Here is a 20,972-nt window from a genome sequence, read left to right on the forward strand (position 1 = left end):
CATTCAGCATTAAATGCAGCAGGTTTTAATTCAAAAAAAAATTGAGTTAAAGACCACAAAATAAGTTTTGAATTAAATACAAAATACTTTGTTACATTTAATATATCATGAATTTAATTTAAATCATTGGGAGTAAATGAGTTTCAGATTTAAGGAATCATTTAATTTTGTGAGCTATTTATTATTTCATTTAAGAACATTTTGAGTAACCAAAGTATAAAAGACGTTGTTGTACTGAGTGTTTTACATGTAGGCAGTAAGTTAACAAATGTGACTTACTGGTTTGCCCTACATGTTGTAGAGCCAGCACACCAACAAAAATTGTCTTTTATTTTAGGTTCAAGCATACTCAGCTCAAAGATGAGATAGTTAAAACGTTTCTCATCTAAGGGCTTTGTGAATAGATCTACTAACTGCTGGTCTGTTGAAATAAAATGTAACTCCACATCTCCTTTTTGAACATGATCCCTTATGAAATATTATCGAATGTCAATGTGCTTTGTTCTTGAATGCATCACAGGATTGTTGGTGATAGCAATAGCACTTGTGTTGTCACAGTAGATTGGAGTCTTTTTAACATGAACACCATAGTCTTTCAGCTGGCTTTGCATCCATAGTACTTGAGCAGTACAACTACCAGCAGAAACGTATTCTGCCTCAGCAGTAGATGTGGACACAGTATTTTGCTTTTTGCTCGTCCAGCTGACTAGCCTACCACCAGTAGTACTTTTCCTATCTATTTTACACCCTGCAAAGTCAGCATCTGAATACCCAATAAGCTCAAAATCCTGGTCTTTGGGATACCAAAGACCACGTTTAGCAGTAGCTTTCAGATACCTAAATATCCTTTTTACAGCTAGCAAGTGTGACTCTTTAGGATCAGTTTGATATCTGGCACAGAGACATGTGGCAAACATAATATCTGGTCTGCTGGCTATGAGATAAAGTAGGGATCCAATCATACCTCTATATTCAGTGATATTGACTGGTTCACCATTGGGATCAGCATCTATTTTAATAGATGCTGCCATTGGGGTCCCTATACCTTTTAAACAAGTCAGACCAAATTTCTTTAACATATCTTTCATATATTTATCCTGACTTATAAAAATTCCATCATCAAGTTGTTTAATTTGCAATCCCAAAAAGTATTGCAAATCTCTTTGTAAGCTCATTTCATATGTCTTTGACATAAGTTTTGAAAAATCTTGACAATGTTTTTCATTTTTAGATCCATAAATAATATCATCCACATATATCTGTACCAGCAAGAGATCACCATATGTCTCTTTTGAGAACAGAGTGGTATCAATTGTTCTACATGAAGTGTCTCGTACCATGCTCTTGTGAGATACACATGAAGTGTCTCGTACCATGCTCTTGGAGCCTGTTTGAGGCCATAAAGAGCTTTGTCTAGCTTGTAGATATGGTCTGGATATTTACTGCTTACAAAACCAGGAGGCTGTTTGACATAAACTTCTTCTTGCAGCTTCCCATTTAGAAATGCAGATTTAACATCCATCTAGAATACCCTAAAGTTCATCTTAGCAGCATATGCCAAGAACAATCTGATAGCTTCCATCCTAGCCACTGGAGCATATGTCTCTCCATAATCTAATCCTTCTTCCTGTTTGAACCCTTGAGCTACCAACCTAGCTTTGTTTCTGATTAAAATCCCATCTTCATCCATCTTGTTCTTGAAAACCCACTTAGTACCTGTAACGACCCGCACTTTTTCGATCATACTATACTTATAAGATTAATATTTACATAAATTAAACCTTGCCAACATGATAAGCAATCCAAATTGTCGAGACTTATATTTCCGAAAAGAGTTTTACACAACGTTTGACCGTCTAGTTTGACCGATGATATCACGAACTATACAATATATGATAATTATACGTTTGTGTATATATATGTATATATACATATTTAACATGATTAATGAATGTTTTAATATCTCATTTTGTATTAATAACAACAAGTTATATGTGTATTTTGAAACTACTAACTTAAGTTTTCAAAACGATAACAATACGTAACGTTATTTGACTTAAATACTTAAGACTATAATGTTTATACATATATTGTATAAGTAATGTATTTAATCACTTTTAAGAACTTAAATACATAAAATCATATAAGTGTATTCACAAAAGATAGCTATATTTGAATCCTCATTCCATTTTTCACAAAATTTCTATACGTATATTTAGAGTATTTGTACTCGTATCATACCTAGCTTCTATACGTATTTACTAATAGTAAATACACATCAAAATCACCACCTAACCAGCCATGTTCATGCCCTTAGGGCTAGGTAATTGTATTTGGAAACAATTAGGACTAGATACATAAAATGATTACTTGAAAATTTTGTCCATATACTCCTTATGCCACGTTTTTTTGTAGTATTTATACATGATCATTTTGGTTCATTTTTACTTCAACTTTTTAGCCAAAACACACACAAACTTTGAAGCCTTAAACACCTTCAACAATCCAGCAAAGTTCCATGAAGATCTAGCTTCAACAACCATACTAAAACACCATAAGAAAACCATACAAAAACACTTCAAGAAAACCTTCCAAGAACACCAACTTACTTCCAATCTTTCATCCACTTCCATCACCCTTTTTATTCTAGCTTCTTACTTCTCTTTTACAGCAACTTTATCCAAGGAACCTGAGGTAGAATCTATGTTCATAACCTTATTCGATTCATATATATATAGCTATCTTATTTTGTGGTACAAAAGTTTAACAACAAGAACATAGTTTGAATGTTTTCAAACTTGTTTGCAAACTAAATAGATCCTTCTAACTTAACTTTTAAAATACTTCAAGACCTGTAATATAACTTATGTATATGCTAATTTAACAAGGTAAAACTTGGTTTTTCAAAGTATAAGTATTTTTAGAAAAATGGTCATTAAATGATTTTGTTGTAACAAAAATGTTTAACTTCATATGTTTCACTAATGTTTCACTTATGCCGTATGATTTTGAATACAAACCAAGGTATTTACAGTTCATAGTCTTAAAGAAGAACTCGATCCAAGAAGATGGCAATTTGAATCAACGAAAACGGATTTGTAACGAAGAAACTATGACCGAAACAAAATTGGTTATCCTAGATCATTTCAACTACGGGATCAATTGGAAAAAAATGATATAAATCACATATTTCTAAGATAACATGATATTTTATATATATGTACTTATAATTCAATTTTATATGGTTCAGGATCACCCGTAAACAACACGAGAAGATTAATCATAAGATCCCATGATTGTACGCAACACGTCATTTGACAACACCGGTACTTTATGTACGCAACACGTCATTTGACAACACCGGTACCATGGGTCAAGATTAATCTCGACCAATACATATACGATGGGGTTTTATTTATTTCGTTGGGGGTTTTGTTTATTGCGGGTATATTAAACATCTAAAAATGAACCATTAAAAATTGAATTACTAACATCGGAATGCTAACTACGGACTAAGGAAATATTCAAAATATTAAAAGTATAACAAGTATATATATATATAACGTTTGTTTTAAAATGAAAACATATTGATATATTATATATGGATAGGTTCGTGATATCAACCGGAAGACCGAGTCAAAATATATATATCATCAAGACAAGAGTGAGTATATAGTCCCACTTTTAAACTCTAAATATTTCGGGATGAGAATACATGTATTTTATGTTTTACGCTATGGACACAAGTAACTGAAAAATATATTCTACGTTGAGTTGTACCACTGGCATACTTCCCTGTAGCTTGGTAACTAATATTTACAGCGGTATTGTAAACGCGAATCCTGTTGATAGATCTATCGGGCCTGACAACCCCAATCGGACTGGACGACCAGTATTCAACGGTTGCACAGTACTTCGTTTTGTGACTACACTTGGTACGGTGTAGTAAGATTTCATATTAAAGGGAATATGCGACGTGAAAATGTTAAGTATGGTTACCAAGTGCTCAACCACTTAGAATATTTTTATTGAAATGTTTATATACGAAATCTTGTGGTCTATATATATATATTGCTGCGCACTAAACCTATATCTCACCAACTTTATGTTGACGTTTTTAAACATGTTTATTCTCAGGTGATAATTAAAGCTTCCGCTGCATTATGTTGAATCTAAGCAGGATCATGCGTACTCATATTTGTGTCAAAAATAAAACTGCATATCCGAGGACGTGTGTTGTAAAATATGCTAGAAATCGTGTTGTTATTATCATTTGTAAAGTTTGTAAGTCGAAGATTATCGTTAAACGATAATCATCTTTTTATTGTCTAAAGCTTGTAACAAAAATAATGGTTTGGTTTGTAATGTATAATATATGCAGTTTTCCTTTTTAAAAATGTCGCATATAGAGGTCAATACCTCGCAATGAAATCATACGTTATCTAACACGTTCTTATGGTTAAGGACGGGTTATGACATGTGGTATCAGAGCGTTGGTCTTAGCGAACCAGGTCTGCATTAGTGTGTCTAACCGAGAAGCCGTTAGGATACATTAGTAAGTCTGGACTTTGACCGGGTCTGATTTAAAAAAAAAAAACCATTGCTTATCACTGTTGGTTAAAATTTATATGTAAATATTATATAAGTACTAATGGGTTAGTTGTTGTGTGATAGATGTCGAGCTCAAAAATTGTTATCACAATCAACGACTCCGAATCAGAATCTTCAGATGGCGTTCCAGTCATTAACCTGTCCGATGACGAAAATGATATCCTTGGGGAAGACTCACAAATTCCGGATGAACCAACTATAGAGAACCCGGAAAGTGAACCCGAGGAGGAAAGTGAACCCGAGGAGGAAAGTGAACCCGAGGAAGAAATACAGGAAATTACAAAAGACGAGTTCGAACTAGGAAAGAAACGAAAGGCTAATGAATTAGAAAATCCAAATTCCGAGTTTAATGAGAATGATGTGGCACCAATTCCACTCAACACTACCACCCCTATCCCCGCTATTCCTATTCGTTCTGTCCCGGCATCCAGTTCTTCAGTCCCACAGCCAAAATATAGGCAGACAGTTAGGATAAGCGTTAAGCAAATCTTTGTGTCTAAACGTCCTAGAAAATAGATCAAACGATGCGCTGCTGTGTCAAACCATGGAACCGAATAATGTTTTGTATAATATTAATAGTATGGTTTGCTTAATGTTCGATGTAAGATAAGCATATGTAAAATATTGAAGTATGAAATGCAATAATTTTCCATGGTTAAGTATTATTTAGATTGTAGTAATTGATTCTGTACTAAGCTATTAAGTATGAACATTAACGGGTAGGTACTACCCAAGATATAATTATAAAACGCTAATAAGAAGAAAAGGCTTTTATAATAATACCTAGTTCATATTATTAATAAGCTATAATGTACTATAAATACACACTACATCTATAATAATCCATGTGAATAATTATTTTCTTTCATTAGGAAATGGCGCGATTGAATCGAATGACGGAACAAGAACTCGAGGAACTCATCAACCAGCGAGTGAACGACAGAATGTTATGGGTTGAGGCTGCAAGAGCTGCTGCAGTTAATCCAAATCCTCGTGTAGGATGCTCCTACAAGACGTTCCAAGCTTGCAAGCCATCATCATTCAGTGGAACGGAAGGACCTATCGGTTTAACCCGATGGATAGAAAAGATGGAGACGGTGTTCAAAATCAGCGGTTGTGATGAAAAAGACATGACCAAGTTTGCATCGTGCACTTTACAAGATAGTGCACTCACATGGTGGAAGAATTATGTGAAGGCGGTAGGAGGAGATGTAGCTTATGATACTCCATGGGAAGAATTCAAAGCAATGATAATCACCGAGTATTGTCCAAGGAATGAGGTTATTAAGTTAGAAGATGAGTTACGAAGTTTGAAGGTGGTTGGTACTGAAATCACCAACTACAACCAGCGATTCATGGAATTAGTTTTGCTATGTCCTGAATTGGTTCCAACCGAAGAACGGAAGATTGAAATGTACAAAGCTGGTTTGCCCAAAAAGGTCAAGGCAAATGTTACAGCATCGAAACCTAAGACAATTCATGAAGCTATAACCATGGCAAACGAGCTAATGGATCAGGTCATCATGGATAAGAAAGTATCCAATACTGATGTGAAAGTATCAGGTAACAAAAGAAAGTGGAATGGAAATTATGATCGAGGTAACCAACAACAATCTTTTAAGAAACAAGAAAACACGCAAGGTGCGGGTAGTGGTTTAAGCTTTGGTTATAAAGGACAAAATCCTTTATGCAACCGTTGCCACAAACATCACTTTGGTTACTGTAGTGTGTTATGCACCAAGTGTAATCGACAAGGTCATCTTGCGGAAGATTGTAAGGCTCTCGTTACAAATGGCAACAAGACTCCTGCCACCAACGCAAATAGAACTGCTTTGGCTACCATTACTTGTTTTGGTTGTGGAAAACAAGGTCACTATAAGAGTCAGTGCCCGAATCAGAATGGCGGACCTGCACGTGGAAGAGCGTTTGTTATTAATGCTAGAGAGGCACGAGAAGACCCGGAGCTTGTTACGGGTACGTTTACCATTAATAACTTATCAGCATCTATTTTATTTGATACTGGCGCCGATAGAAGTTACGTGTGTATAAATTTTTACACTAAATTGAATTGTTCATCATTACCTCTAGATGCTAAGTACATGATTGAGTTAGCTAATGGTAAACTAATTAAAGCCGATAAAATTTGTCGTGATTGTAAGATAAATTTAGCCGGAGAAACATTTAAGATTGATTTGATACCCGTAGAATTAGGAAGTTTTGATGTAATAGTCGGCATGGACTGGATGTCCAAAGTAGGAGCGGAAGTTGTTTGTGCCAAGAAGGCAATTCGTATTCCTGGTAAGGATAAAATGCCGGTGATGATTTACGGAGAGAAGGGTGATTCAAAGCTAAAACTCATTAGCTGTTTGAAAGCCAAAAAGTGTTTAGAAAAGGGATGTTACGCTATTTTAGCACATGTTAATAAAGTCGAAAAGGAAGAGAAGTGCATCAATGACGTGCCTGTGGCAAGAGATTTTCCCGAAGTTTTTCCGGAAGAATTGCCGGGATTACCTCCATTTAGATCGGTAGAATTTCAAATAGATTTAGTACCAGGAGCTGCACCAGTGGCTCGTGCTCCATATAGACTTGCACCGTCCGAGTTAAAAGAACTTCAAAGTCAGTTAAAAGAATTACTGGACCGTGGATTCATACGACCGAGTACTTCACCGTGGGGAGCTCCAATTTTGTTTGTTAAGAAGAAAGATGGATCTTTTAGGATGTGTATAGACTATCGTGAATTAAATAAGTTAACTATCAAGAATCGGTATCCACTACCGAGAATTGATGACTTATTTGATCAATTGCAAGGATCATGTGTTTATTCGAAAATCGACTTAAGATCGGGCTATCATCAACTACGCGTCAAAGAAGAGGACATTCCGAAAACTGCTTTTCGGACACGTTATGGTCATTACGAATTTTTGGTTATGCCGTTTGGATTGACGAATGCGCCAGCTGTATTCATGGACCTCATGAATCGAGTTTGTAGTCCGTATTTAGATAAGTTTGTTATCGTTTTCATTGATGATATTCTTATCTATTCCAAGAGTGAGCAAGAGCATGAAGAGCATTTAAGGTTGATACTGGAGTTGTTGAGAAAAGAACAACTTTATGCTAAATTTTCTAAGTGTGCTTTCTGGTTGAAAGAAGTACAATTTCTTGGCCACGTTGTTAGTAGCAAAGGAATTCAGGTTGATCCAGCAAAAATTGAAGCCATTGAAAAATGGGAGACTCCTAAGACACCAATGCAGATACGCCAATTTTTGGGTTTAGCCGGTTATTATAGAAGGTTTATTCAAGATTTTTCTCGAATAGCTAAGCCGTTGACAGCATTAACGCAAAAAGGGAAGAAATACGAATGGACCTCGGAGCAGGAGAACGCATTTCAATTATTGAAGAAGAAGTTAACTACGGCGCCTATTTTATCGTTACCTGAAGGGAACGATGATTTTGAAATATATTGTGACGCTTCGCGACAAGGTTTTGGTTGTGTTCTTATGCAACGAAAGAAAGTAATTGCATTTGTATCCCGACAATTGAAGATTCACGAGCGGAATTATACGACGCATGATCTAGAACTGGGAGCAGTCGTGTTTGCATTGAAGATGTGGAGACATTACTTGTATGGGGTTAAATTCACTGTGTTTACTGATCATAAAAGCCTTCAACATATTTTCGATCAAAAACAGCTGAACATGAGGCAACGTAGGTGGGTTGAGTTAATAAATGACTATGATTGTGAAATTCGTTATCATCCCGGGAAAGCGAACGTGGTGGCCGACGCTCTAAGCAGAAAGGAACGAGAACCAATTCGAGTACGAGCGATGAACATAAAAATTCGCATGAATCTCAACTCACAAATCAAAGAAGTTCAACGAGAAGCACTTACTAAAGAAAATATAGGAAATGAAATAATGAAGAAGTATGAGAAGCAACTCGTTATGCGGGAAGATGGAATTCGATATTTTGCAAATCGTATTTGGGTACCGAAGTTGGGTGGATTAAGGAAGTTGATATTGAACGAGGCACATAAGACAAGATATTCGATACATCCTGGAGTTGGAAAGATGTACCAAGATCTTAAGACGCATTATTGGTGGCCTAATTTAAAAACAGACGTTGCAACATATGTTGGGGAGTGTTTAACTTGTTCCAAGGTTAAAGCAGAACACCAGAAGCCGTCAGGGTTACTTCAACAACCAGAAATTCCAGAATGGAAATGGGACGGTATTACCATGGATTTCATCACGAAGTTACCAAAGACTGCCTGGGGATACGACACCATTTGGGTGATTGTTGATCGTCTCACCAAGTCTGCACATTTCTTGCCTATAAAGGAAACGGATAGAATGGAGAAACTATTACGATTGTATATAAAGGAAGTTGTTTCAAGGCATGGAATACCTATTTCCATTATATCCGATCGTGATAGTAGATTTACCTCAAAATTCTGGCAATCACTACAGGAGGCACTAGGAACTCGGTTGGATATGAGTACCGCATATCATCCACAAACCGATGGACAGAGTGAAAGAACGATTCAGACTCTCGAAGACATGCTCAGGGCATGTGTGATCGATTTTGGAAACGGATGGGATAAATATCTACCGTTAGCAGAATTCTCGTATAATAATAGTTATCATGCGAGCATTGGAGCTGCGCCATTCGAAGCATTGTACGGAAGGAAGTGTAGATCTCCTATCTGTTGGAATGAAGTAGGAGATCGACATTTAACTGGTCCCGAGATCATACATGAAACGACTGAGAAGATAGTGCAAATCAAGGAGAGATTGAAAACAGCCCGTAGTCGCCAAAAGAGCTACGCCGATGTTCGAAGGAAACCATTAGAGTTTCAGGTCGGGGACATGGTTATGCTAAAGGTGTCACCTTGGAAAGGTGTAATACGTTTCGGCAAAAGGGGTAAACTGAACCCAAGATACGTAGGCCCGTTTAAGATCATCGAACGCATTGGACCGGTAGCTTATCGACTCGAGTTACCACAACAACTCGCCGGAATACATAATACCTTTCACGTCTCAAACCTTAAGAAGTGTCTTGCAAAGGAAGACCTCACCATTCCTCTTGAAGAAATTCATGTCGACGAGAAACTACAATTCGTCGAAGAACCAATCGAAATCATGGACCGTGAAGTTAAACAGCTCAAACAGAGTAATATACCGATTGTTAAGGTTCGTTGGAATGCTAGAAGAGGTCCCGAGTTTACTTGGGAACGAGAGGATCAGATGAAGCAAAAGTATCCACACTTGTTTCTCGATGACGCAAAATAGGTACAATTTTAAAATTTCGGGACGAAATTTATTTAACGGGGAGGTAATGTAACGACCCGCACTTTTTCGATCATACTATACTTATAAGATTAATATTTACATAAATTAAACCTTGCCAACATGATAAGCAATCCAAATTGTCGAGACTTATATTTCCGAAAAGAGTTTTACACAACGTTTGACCGTCTAGTTTGACCGATGATATCACGAACTATACAATATATGATAATTATACGTTTGTGTATATATATGTATATATACATATTTAACATGATTAATGAATGTTTTAATATCTCATTTTGTATTAATAACAACAAGTTATATGTGTATTTTGAAACTACTAACTTAAGTTTTCAAAACGATAACAATACGTAACGTTATTTGACTTAAATACTTAAGACTATAATGTTTATACATATATTGTATAAGTAATGTATTTAATCACTTTTAAGAACTTAAATACATAAAATCATATAAGTGTATTCACAAAAGATAGCTATATTTGAATCCTCATTCCATTTTTCACAAAATTTCTATACGTATATTTAGAGTATTTGTACTCGTATCATACCTAGCTTCTATACGTATTTACTAATAGTAAATACACATCAAAATCACCACCTAACCAGCCATGTTCATGCCCTTAGGGCTAGGTAATTGTATTTGGAAACAATTAGGACTAGATACATAAAATGATTACTTGAAAATTTTGTCCATATACTCCTTATGCCACGTTTTTTTGTAGTATTTATACATGATCATTTTGGTTCATTTTTACTTCAACTTTTTAGCCAAAACACACACAAACTTTGAAGCCTTAAACACCTTCAACAATCCAGCAAAGTTCCATGAAGATCTAGCTTCAACAACCATACTAAAACACCATAAGAAAACCATACAAAAACACTTCAAGAAAACCTTCCAAGAACACCAACTTACTTCCAATCTTTCATCCACTTCCATCACCCTTTTTATTCTAGCTTCTTACTTCTCTTTTACAGCAACTTTATCCAAGGAACCTGAGGTAGAATCTATGTTCATAACCTTATTCGATTCATATATATATAGCTATCTTATTTTGTGGTACAAAAGTTTAACAACAAGAACATAGTTTGAATGTTTTCAAACTTGTTTGCAAACTAAATAGATCCTTCTAACTTAACTTTTAAAATACTTCAAGACCTGTAATATAACTTATGTATATGCTAATTTAACAAGGTAAAACTTGGTTTTTCAAAGTATAAGTATTTTTAGAAAAATGGTCATTAAATGATTTTGTTGTAACAAAAATGTTTAACTTCATATGTTTCACTAATGTTTCACTTATGCCGTATGATTTTGAATACAAACCAAGGTATTTACAGTTCATAGTCTTAAAGAAGAACTCGATCCAAGAAGATGGCAATTTGAATCAACGAAAACGGATTTGTAACGAAGAAACTATGACCGAAACAAAATTGGTTATCCTAGATCATTTCAACTACGGGATCAATTGGAAAAAAATGATATAAATCACATATTTCTAAGATAACATGATATTTTATATATATGTACTTATAATTCAATTTTATATGGTTCAGGATCACCCGTAAACAACACAAGAAGATTAATCATAAGATCCCATGATTGTACGCAACACGTCATTTGACAACACCGGTACTTTATGTACGCAACACGTCATTTGACAACACCGGTACCATGGGTCAAGATTAATCTCGACCAATACATATACGATGGGGTTTTATTTATTTCGTTGGGGGTTTTGTTTATTGCGGGTATATTAAACATCTAAAAATGAACCATTAAAAATTGAATTACTAACATCGGAATGCTAACTACGGACTAAGGAAATATTCAAAATATTAAAAGTATAACAAGTATATATATATATAACGTTTGTTTTAAAATGAAAACATATTGATATATTATATATGGATAGGTTCGTGATATCAACCGGAAGACCGAGTCAAAATATATATATCATCAAGACAAGAGTGAGTATATAGTCCCACTTTTAAACTCTAAATATTTCGGGATGAGAATACATGTATTTTATGTTTTACGCTATGGACACAAGTAACTGAAAAATATATTCTACGTTGAGTTGTACCACTGGCATACTTCCCTGTAGCTTGGTAACTAATATTTACAGCGGTATTGTAAACGCGAATCCTGTTGATAGATCTATCGGGCCTGACAACCCCAATCGGACTGGACGACCAGTATTCAACGGTTGCACAGTACTTCGTTTTGTGACTACACTTGGTACGGTGTAGTAAGATTTCATATTAAAGGGAATATGCGACGTGAAAATGTTAAGTATGGTTACCAAGTGCTCAACCACTTAGAATATTTTTATTGAAATGTTTATATACGAAATCTTGTGGTCTATATATATATATTGCTGCGCACTAAACCTATATCTCACCAACTTTATGTTGACGTTTTTAAACATGTTTATTCTCAGGTGATAATTAAAGCTTCCGCTGCATTATGTTGAATCTAAGCAGGATCATGCGTACTCATATTTGTGTCAAAAATAAAACTGCATATCTGAGGACGTGTGTTGTAAAATATGCTAGAAATCGTGTTGTTATTATCATTTGTAAAGTTTGTAAGTCGAAGATTATCGTTAAACGATAATCATCTTTTTATTGTCTAAAGCTTGTAACAAAAATAATGGTTTGGTTTGTAATGTATAATATATGCAGTTTTCCTTTTTAAAAATGTCGCATATAGAGGTCAATACCTCGCAATGAAATCATACGTTATCTAACACGTTCTTATGGTTAAGGACGGGTTATGACAGTACCAATGATCTTCTTAGTTTCATCATCAGGTTTAGGTACCAATTTCCAAACCTTATTCTTATCAAAACTGGGAGATCTCTTCTTGCATAGCTCCTGCCCAGCTTGGATATTTGATTGCTTCATCAGGACATGTAGGTTCAATGGTAGACACAAAATTTACATGCATAAAAAAATTGCTGGTTACATGCCTTCTTGTTTTAGCACCACTAGCCAGATTACCAATAACTTGCTCAATTGGATGCTCTTTTGTCCATCTAGTGTTATGAACAGGTGAGCTTATCGTGGAACACACAGCATCTTGATCATCAGCTGGTTCAAAGGTATGAGCAGCAGTTGGAGACAGCTGTTCATTATTAATGTAACCAGTACCAGCTTGTGATCCTTCAGAACCAGTAGACCTATGCTCAAGTTGTAGGACTTTAGTAGAGCCAGTAGATCCACCTGGTTTAGACACAGATGGAACAGAGTGTTCCATCTCATCATCAGAGAACCCAGTAACATGGATTCGTGAGGGATTTGCAGCTGGTTCTTCTTCATCATCAAGAGCTTGCTGAGTAGGCTCTTCAAACAATAACTCTTCATCTTCTTGACTGGGAGATGAGGCTGGGGCAGTTTCATCAAATGTAACATTAATTGATTCTTCAAAACAATCCCTTCTTTTATTGAAAACCCTATATGCCTTTGACATGTTGGAATATCCCAAGAATATACCTTCATCAGCCTTAGCATCAAACTTGCCTAGCTGATCCCTATTGTTTAGAATGAAACAGGGAGTGCCAAATACATGAAGAAATGAAATTGAGGGTCTTCTTCCTTTGAGAACTTCATAAGCAGTTTTCTGATGTCTTTTCACTATTAAAGATCTATTCTGGGTAAAACATGCAGTGTTCACAGCTTCTGCCCAATATGAATTTTTCAGCCTAGACTCAGCTAACATAGATCTTGCTGCTTCAATGAGAGTTATGTTTCTTGTTTCTGCAACACCATTCTGTTGAGGTGTTCTCACAGCATAAAAGTTCTGTGAAATACCTTTGTCAACACAAAATTCTTCTAATGTAGCATTTCTGAATTCTGTACCATGATCACTTCTTAGCTGTTTCACCAGTTGCCCATTCAAAAGCTCCATTCTTTTGATAAAATTGATAATTTCATCAGCAGCTTCACTCTTTTGCTTCAAAAAGAATACCCAGGTGTATCTGGAATATTCATCAACAATAACCAGTATATACTTCTTCCCACTACAGCTGGCCACATTAACAGGACCAAAAAGATCCATATGAATTAAATGAAATGGTTTCTCAACAGATGAGATTTGCTTTGATTTGAATGAGGCATGGTGATGTTTTCCCTTTTCACAGCCAGGACACAATCTGTCCTTTACATAAGACATGCTGGGTAGCCCAGACACCAAACTTCTACTGGATAATTTGTGAATATCTTTGAAGTTGAGATGTGAGAGTCTCTTGTGCTATAACCACTTTAGGTTGTCTGCTGCCTTTGAATAGAAACAAGTATCAGTTGTTGTGACTGATGTGTTCATGTCAATTTGATACATGTTTTCATGATGTTTTGCAGTCAGTAGCGGCTTCCCTGTCTTATCAAAAATAGTGCCAATTTTCCTTCTGAATTGGACTATCTTATTCTTACTTGTCAGTTGGCTTATGCTGAGTAAATTATGTTTGAGCCCAACGACATATGCAACATTTGAGAACGTGACATTCCCATTTGTCAAAGTACCAAAACCCTTTGTGTAACCCAACGAATTATCTCCATACGAAACAACTGGACCATCCTTTTCTTGATAGTCCATCAGCAAGGACTTACATCCGGTCATATGTCTCGAATGACCACTATCGAGATACCAGATTTGCTTGTTTTGAATGCCCTGCAGAGTAGCTAAGAGATTAGTTCTTTTTGGGAACCCATCCAAGGATGGGTTCTGGAAGGGTCATCTTTGATGATCTCTTCCTGTCTGCCGGTTTGCTTGAAGAAGCAGCAACAGATGGGGTTAGGGTAAAAGGACACCGGTTGGCTAAGTGAAACTTGCTGCCACATTTGTAGCATTTTCTCACATTTGGTATCGGTGACTGGTCATACACTGAGTAAATGGGTGCAGTAAGATCGGGTCGACTTTTGGTTACTGCCTCAATTAGCTGGTCAAGCTTGACTGTCATAATCTCAGTGATAGACAGCTCATCATTCGAGTCCACTTTTGCTTTTCCCTTAAGGGCAGCTTTCTTCTTGGAACCAGTACCATAGTCATGACGTATTGCTTTGCCTTTATCACTTGACGAGCCAGCGTGGGAAGTTACTGGCTTGTCTACTGAAGCTGATGAGCTAGAGGAAGTTTTTCCTGGTGCCTTGGACTTGCCAGTATTACGTTTGACTGGCTTGTCTATAGCTACTGGTTGACCAGTAAGTTTGTCATCAGCTGGCGCAGCATAATTGGAACTCAAACACGAAGGGGAATCAGTTGGTTTAATTTTTCTTAGATTATTTTCAGTGATTTCCCTTTTAATACGTCTTTCTTTTGGAGTCATGTAGTAGATGCTTGAGGGGTCAGTAGTCTCATCAATTGAGGTACTGGCTTCTCTTGCTCTAACTTCATCCTCCAAAATCTCTTTCATGGCAGGTGGTGGGGACACATCAGGTCTAACAAACTTATTTGTCAAGACATTTTTACCCTTAACTTTCTTGGCAAAAGTATTTGACAAGACAGCTTCAGGATCAGTTTCAATAATTGGGTCCATGAAAGTAACTTCTGCAATAGCAGCAGAAGCAGCAGCATAGTCACCAGCAAAGAAAGCTTCAACTTGGGCAGGCATCTGCTCGTTAACACACTTTGTTATGCGTTGAGCAGATGTACACCACGAAGCGACAACCTTTTTAAGATTATCCAGCTGGTTCTTGACTTCTACTGCCTCAACGTGAAGAGACCTTAAAGCAAATTTTTGTTTTTCAAGTTTGGAAATATCATCTTTCAAGATTTTAATTTCATCATTTTTGCTTTTAAGTTTCTCATTTAAAGATTTGTTGTCAGTTTTCAAAACTTCTTCACGTTTGCTGCCTCTACATAAGTCAACTCTTAGGTAGTCAAATATTTCGGCTTTTTCATCATCAGTATAAGTTCAAAAATTATCAACCTTATACATTAATTCAGTTTTCCATTGAGGTAAATCTCTTTTCTGATCAGATTCCCTCATATCAGCCAAAAACTTACTACCACTATCATCCTCATCAGACTCCTTGACCTCCTTGGCCATTAAAAACAGCTTTTTATCTGGAGCATAACCAGCACCATCATCATCAGTATCACTATCAGAGGAAGACGACGAGCTGGTTTCATCCCAATCATGATGCTCAGCAACTAGAACCTTTTCTGGCTTTTTACCCTTCTTATCAGTCTTAGCACTTTCCTTCATCTGAGCTTTCATAGCTTTGTACTTGTTCTTGTACTTGTCAGCTTTTGAGAAAGAGTTAGCATTGAAGTTGAAGGTTTCCTGGACATGCATTCAGCAGCAAAATGTCCAACATTCCCACAATTATAACACTCGGATTTAGGACCCTTGACTGACTTGTTGCTATACCTAGCACTCGGTTTCTTACTCCCTTTGTATGACTTGCTGGTTCTATTACGATTGAACCTTTTGAACTGCCTAGCCAGCAAAGCCATACCTTCAACAAAACCTTCTGCATCACTTTCATCATCACTGCTTTCTTCAGACCCAGTATCACTATCCACATCACTCTCAGCTGTCTCTTCTTCTGCCAATAACTTTGAACCAGTAAAGCCTTTTGAGCTTTCTTTTTAGCAGCATCAATAAGAGCAGTATCATCTATTTTAGAAGATTTTGAAGTGGTGGGGGCAGACCTAAAGTTTTCTTTCAAGTTAAGTTCAAATTTAGCCTCTGCCTTCTCATGGTTCCAAAGTGAACTGTAGAGAGAAGACATGTTAAAGTTCTTTAGGGTCTGAGTGGTTCTTAAAGGGTCAGTAACAGATTTCCATTTAGTAGGCAGTGAATCTATGAATTTGTTTACTTGTTCAAATTCAGTATAGGTGACATTCAAAGTGATCAGGTCTGCAATCAAGGAGTTAAACCTAATGAAGGTTTGCTTAAGGGTTTCATTCTTGTAGGCAAAGAACATTTCATATTCTCTTTTTAAAGCAATCATTCTGTTCTGCCTTACTTCTCCCATAACCTCATAGGTAACAACTAGATAGTCCAACATAAGCTTGGCATTTTCTTTTCCCTTAATCAATTTGAAAAGTGGGTTAGGCAAAGTTATAGATAACAGGGTTCTGATTTTAGGGTCAAGTCCAACACGACGTTTATCCTCAGCATCCCATCTAGAAGGGGTGAGAATAACCTCTCTGCCAGGGACAGCAGGAGTGTCAGCTGCAGCAGGAGCACTACCAATAGTCTCAGTAGGAACAAATGGACCATCTGTGACAATACCAGGCATGAATGGGTCAATAGACTCAAGGTGAAGCATGAATCTTGCCTTCCAAGTTTCATACTCATCTTCATCAAATTTGGGTGGTCTATTGGATGAGCCATTTTCAAGGTAAGCTGTATTTGAATATGTAGCCATGAGAGAATTCAGATCCAAGATATTAATTATCAAGACTGATGCTCTGATACCAGTTATTGGTCCCTTGATAACAACAAGAGTATTGTAGAGGGGGGGTGAATACAATTTCTTTTAATTAACTTAACAGTTAAACACGATTAATATTCAAATATGAAGATTAAATAGAGTCACAGGTAATTTTTAACGGTTATTCTTTATTGATTGAATCACAAAGAATTACAACTATCCTTGGCAGAATGATAGTTGGTTGATACATATTACCTAGAATATAGCTAAGAGGTAAATTAAAAGCTATTACACGTTTTTAACTCTAAATAAATAAACCCACACCACTAGTTGTTACAATAGTGGATACAACAATTTATAGTAGTCCTATTAACCGTGTAATGGTTCTATTATCCACTGGTACATAGGATGTCTGTACTTGTGGGGACAACTGCATCAGAGAGCATGCTCTCCTCTTTCCTCTTTGGTAGCTATTTGCAGGAACAACCCAATTCGGTTTGGCACCACTATTTGATTAAACAAATAGAATGTTGTGTTTCCTAGATGTTGAAAAAGTATAACCCATGTCTGCACATGCGTTAAACTTCTGCATTTCCACGTGGTCTTGTAAGGTCACTTGTCAGCCGCCGACGCGTGTCCTTTTTTGTTCAACTTTGTCTTTGACTTCTGTTGAATAGTACCATTGATGTAGACCACTCGGGAAAACTACTATGCTTATAATGGAGCATAGCTGTCTTGTGTAGAAAGCTGCATTCCAGCTGTGCTGGTTCTTCATTGCTGAGTCACTTAATATTCTTGAATTGCTGTGTACACATCCTGTGCTGATTGAAGAACACTGTCTACCTTGTGCTAGTAGACTGAGCAGCAAACTAAACACTAAACACAACAATATTTGCTGTCTATACATAAACAAACTTGTGCTGACTACACATAACATTTTAGTGCAAATAAATTACAGTTTTTTCATAATTAAATCCTTAATTATTTTGGGGACTCAACAGTATTGTTACTTGGGCCGTATGATTTAAACCTCAAATGGGGCTCATGAACTTGTTGGGCCATAATCCTTTTTGTGGATGGGACATGACATGTCTAATACTAATTAATATTGGGCTGATCTTTAACCTGCTACTATATTCGATCCTCTCATCCATGTTGTTACAACTGTTTTTTTCTATGCTTTCCTTTCAAACACCACAACAACTAATTCGACTTCCTTCTGTTTTTACGTGAGCTGTACATGCTCATGTTACAATTCGAACAACCCCACTTTGACGACCACCTTCGATAAGCTCGAAACTATTATTGTTATTTTCCTGATGAATCGAGCTAAAACCAAAACCATTGAACCTATACAACTGTCGCTATGATCCTGTTTCATTCGAAAACTGCTGAAGCTACAGCCTTTTTTTTTTGCTGTGATTGATTCAAACGGGAGATGAAAAAGATGTTGGTGACCAACGGTTAAAAAGATTATGATAAAGATTATGATAATGATAATGGCGAGATTTAAAAGCTAGCAATGATGGTGAGGTCGATCGTTGGCATGGATACAATGAATACTTACCTGCTATATAAGTGAAAATGAATTGGGTTTACAAAGGAGGAAAAAGATAACAGAAAGAACGGGTTTAATAAAATTAAATCTTGAATCAGAACAGAAAAACAATAAGCAGTGTAGTGGTAAGATGGAGTGTTGGGTTAATAGGATGCCACAGGTTCAATCCCTGCCTGTGGCATTTTTTTTTTTTAGAAAAGGAACATGAAGTAGAACAGACAGTTTAATGGGATGAATAAAATTAATATGGGGAATAAATTAGAAAAGAAGACGCGAAGCAACTGGTTTGGGTGTATTGTTGGTGAGCGAGAGGTCTTGGGTTCGAGCCCGGTTTGGGGCATTTTTTTTTAGGAAAAGCTTCTAAAGGTAGTCTTATTATTATTATTATTATTATTATTATTATTATTATTATTATTATTATTATTATTATTATTATTATTATTATTATTATTATTATTATTATTATTAATATTGTTATTATTATTATTATTATTATTATTAAGTATTAAGTATTATTATCAAAATTATTATTTTCATTATCATTATTTTTAAACTTATCATTTTTTTTTAACGACAAGATTGCATCAGTCCGGACAGAAGCCTAGTCATCATTTGCACACACACACGTTCGGGCAGGAAACCCGAACCACGATCACAGGGATCCGAACCCTTATACCATCCCGAGGGGCATGCGGGCCAGACCTTAGTCCCGGATCGGGTCGGTAAAACCTTCCCTTTGGGCTGACCTCAATAGAGCCTATTTCAGTCCATGTTTAATTTGGTCATTCAGAAGCCAGGTTCAAACCCTGGACCTCTTACCCGACGAGGGTGTTAAACACCACCGCATACTACTCAGGCAAATGCCTCGGTGGTAAACTTATCAATTTTATTAAAAACTACTATTATTATTAAAAGTATATTTTTATCACCATGTCATTATTATTATTAATATTATTATTATTATTAATAGTACTATTATTATCATTATTATTATTATAAGTATTATTATTATAAGTATTATTATTATTAGTGTCATTAGTATTTTCGTTATTAGTAAAAGTATTATTAGTATAGATATTATAGTTATTATTATTACTATTATCATTCTTATTATAAAAAGTATTAAAAGTATCATTTTTAATAAGATTACCTTTATTATTAAAACTATCATTTTATTCATTATTATTAGTATTATGATTATTTTTATCACTAACATGATTTTTATTATTATTATTATTATTATTATTATTATTATTATTAATATTATTATTATTATTATTATTATTATCACTATTATTATTATTATTAATATTATTATTATTAACATTATTTTATCAAATAAATATTAAATACATAAAAACATATTTGATACATAATTTTATTAATATTACATAAAATCTTGGAATAAACATATTAACATCAATTATATAAATACTACATATAACAAATTATTAATTTCCTATATACCCATATTAATATAACTATATAAATATATATTAATATATATTGAGATTTAGAAAAACTTCTATATAAACTACAAACAATAAATATATAAATATTATATAATTAATAGGTGAAATTATTTGATTACAATTACATGTGTTTTAATATATATATATATATATATATATATATATATATATATATATATATATATATATATATATATATATATTACTAAAATAGGTTCGTGAATCTGAAGCCAACCCTACATTTGTTCAGTGTCGTCATATGTATTTTTACTATAAAATACAGTATGGTGAGTTTCATTACTCCCTTTTTAAATGCTTTTACAATATATTTTTGGGACTGAGAATACATGCGCAACTTTTATAAATGTTTGACGAGATAGACACAAGTACTTAAAAATATTCTACGAATGAGTTATGAGTACACCGGATATCACCCCTTTTAGTCTGGTAATCTGAGAATTTGGGAACCGAGCCCCAAATTGACGTGAATCCTAAAGATAGATCTATGGGCACTAACAAGCCCCAGTCAGAGAATTTGAACTGCTTTAGTACTTCGAAATAGGTATACAACCGCCAGCTTTAAAAGATATGATCTGTTTGTGAGGTGTACACAACCATCATATTTAAAAGAGTG

Source organism: Rutidosis leptorrhynchoides, chromosome 7, assembly GCF_046630445.1.
Source record: "Rutidosis leptorrhynchoides isolate AG116_Rl617_1_P2 chromosome 7, CSIRO_AGI_Rlap_v1, whole genome shotgun sequence".
Classification (NCBI taxonomy): domain Eukaryota; kingdom Viridiplantae; phylum Streptophyta; class Magnoliopsida; order Asterales; family Asteraceae; genus Rutidosis; species Rutidosis leptorrhynchoides.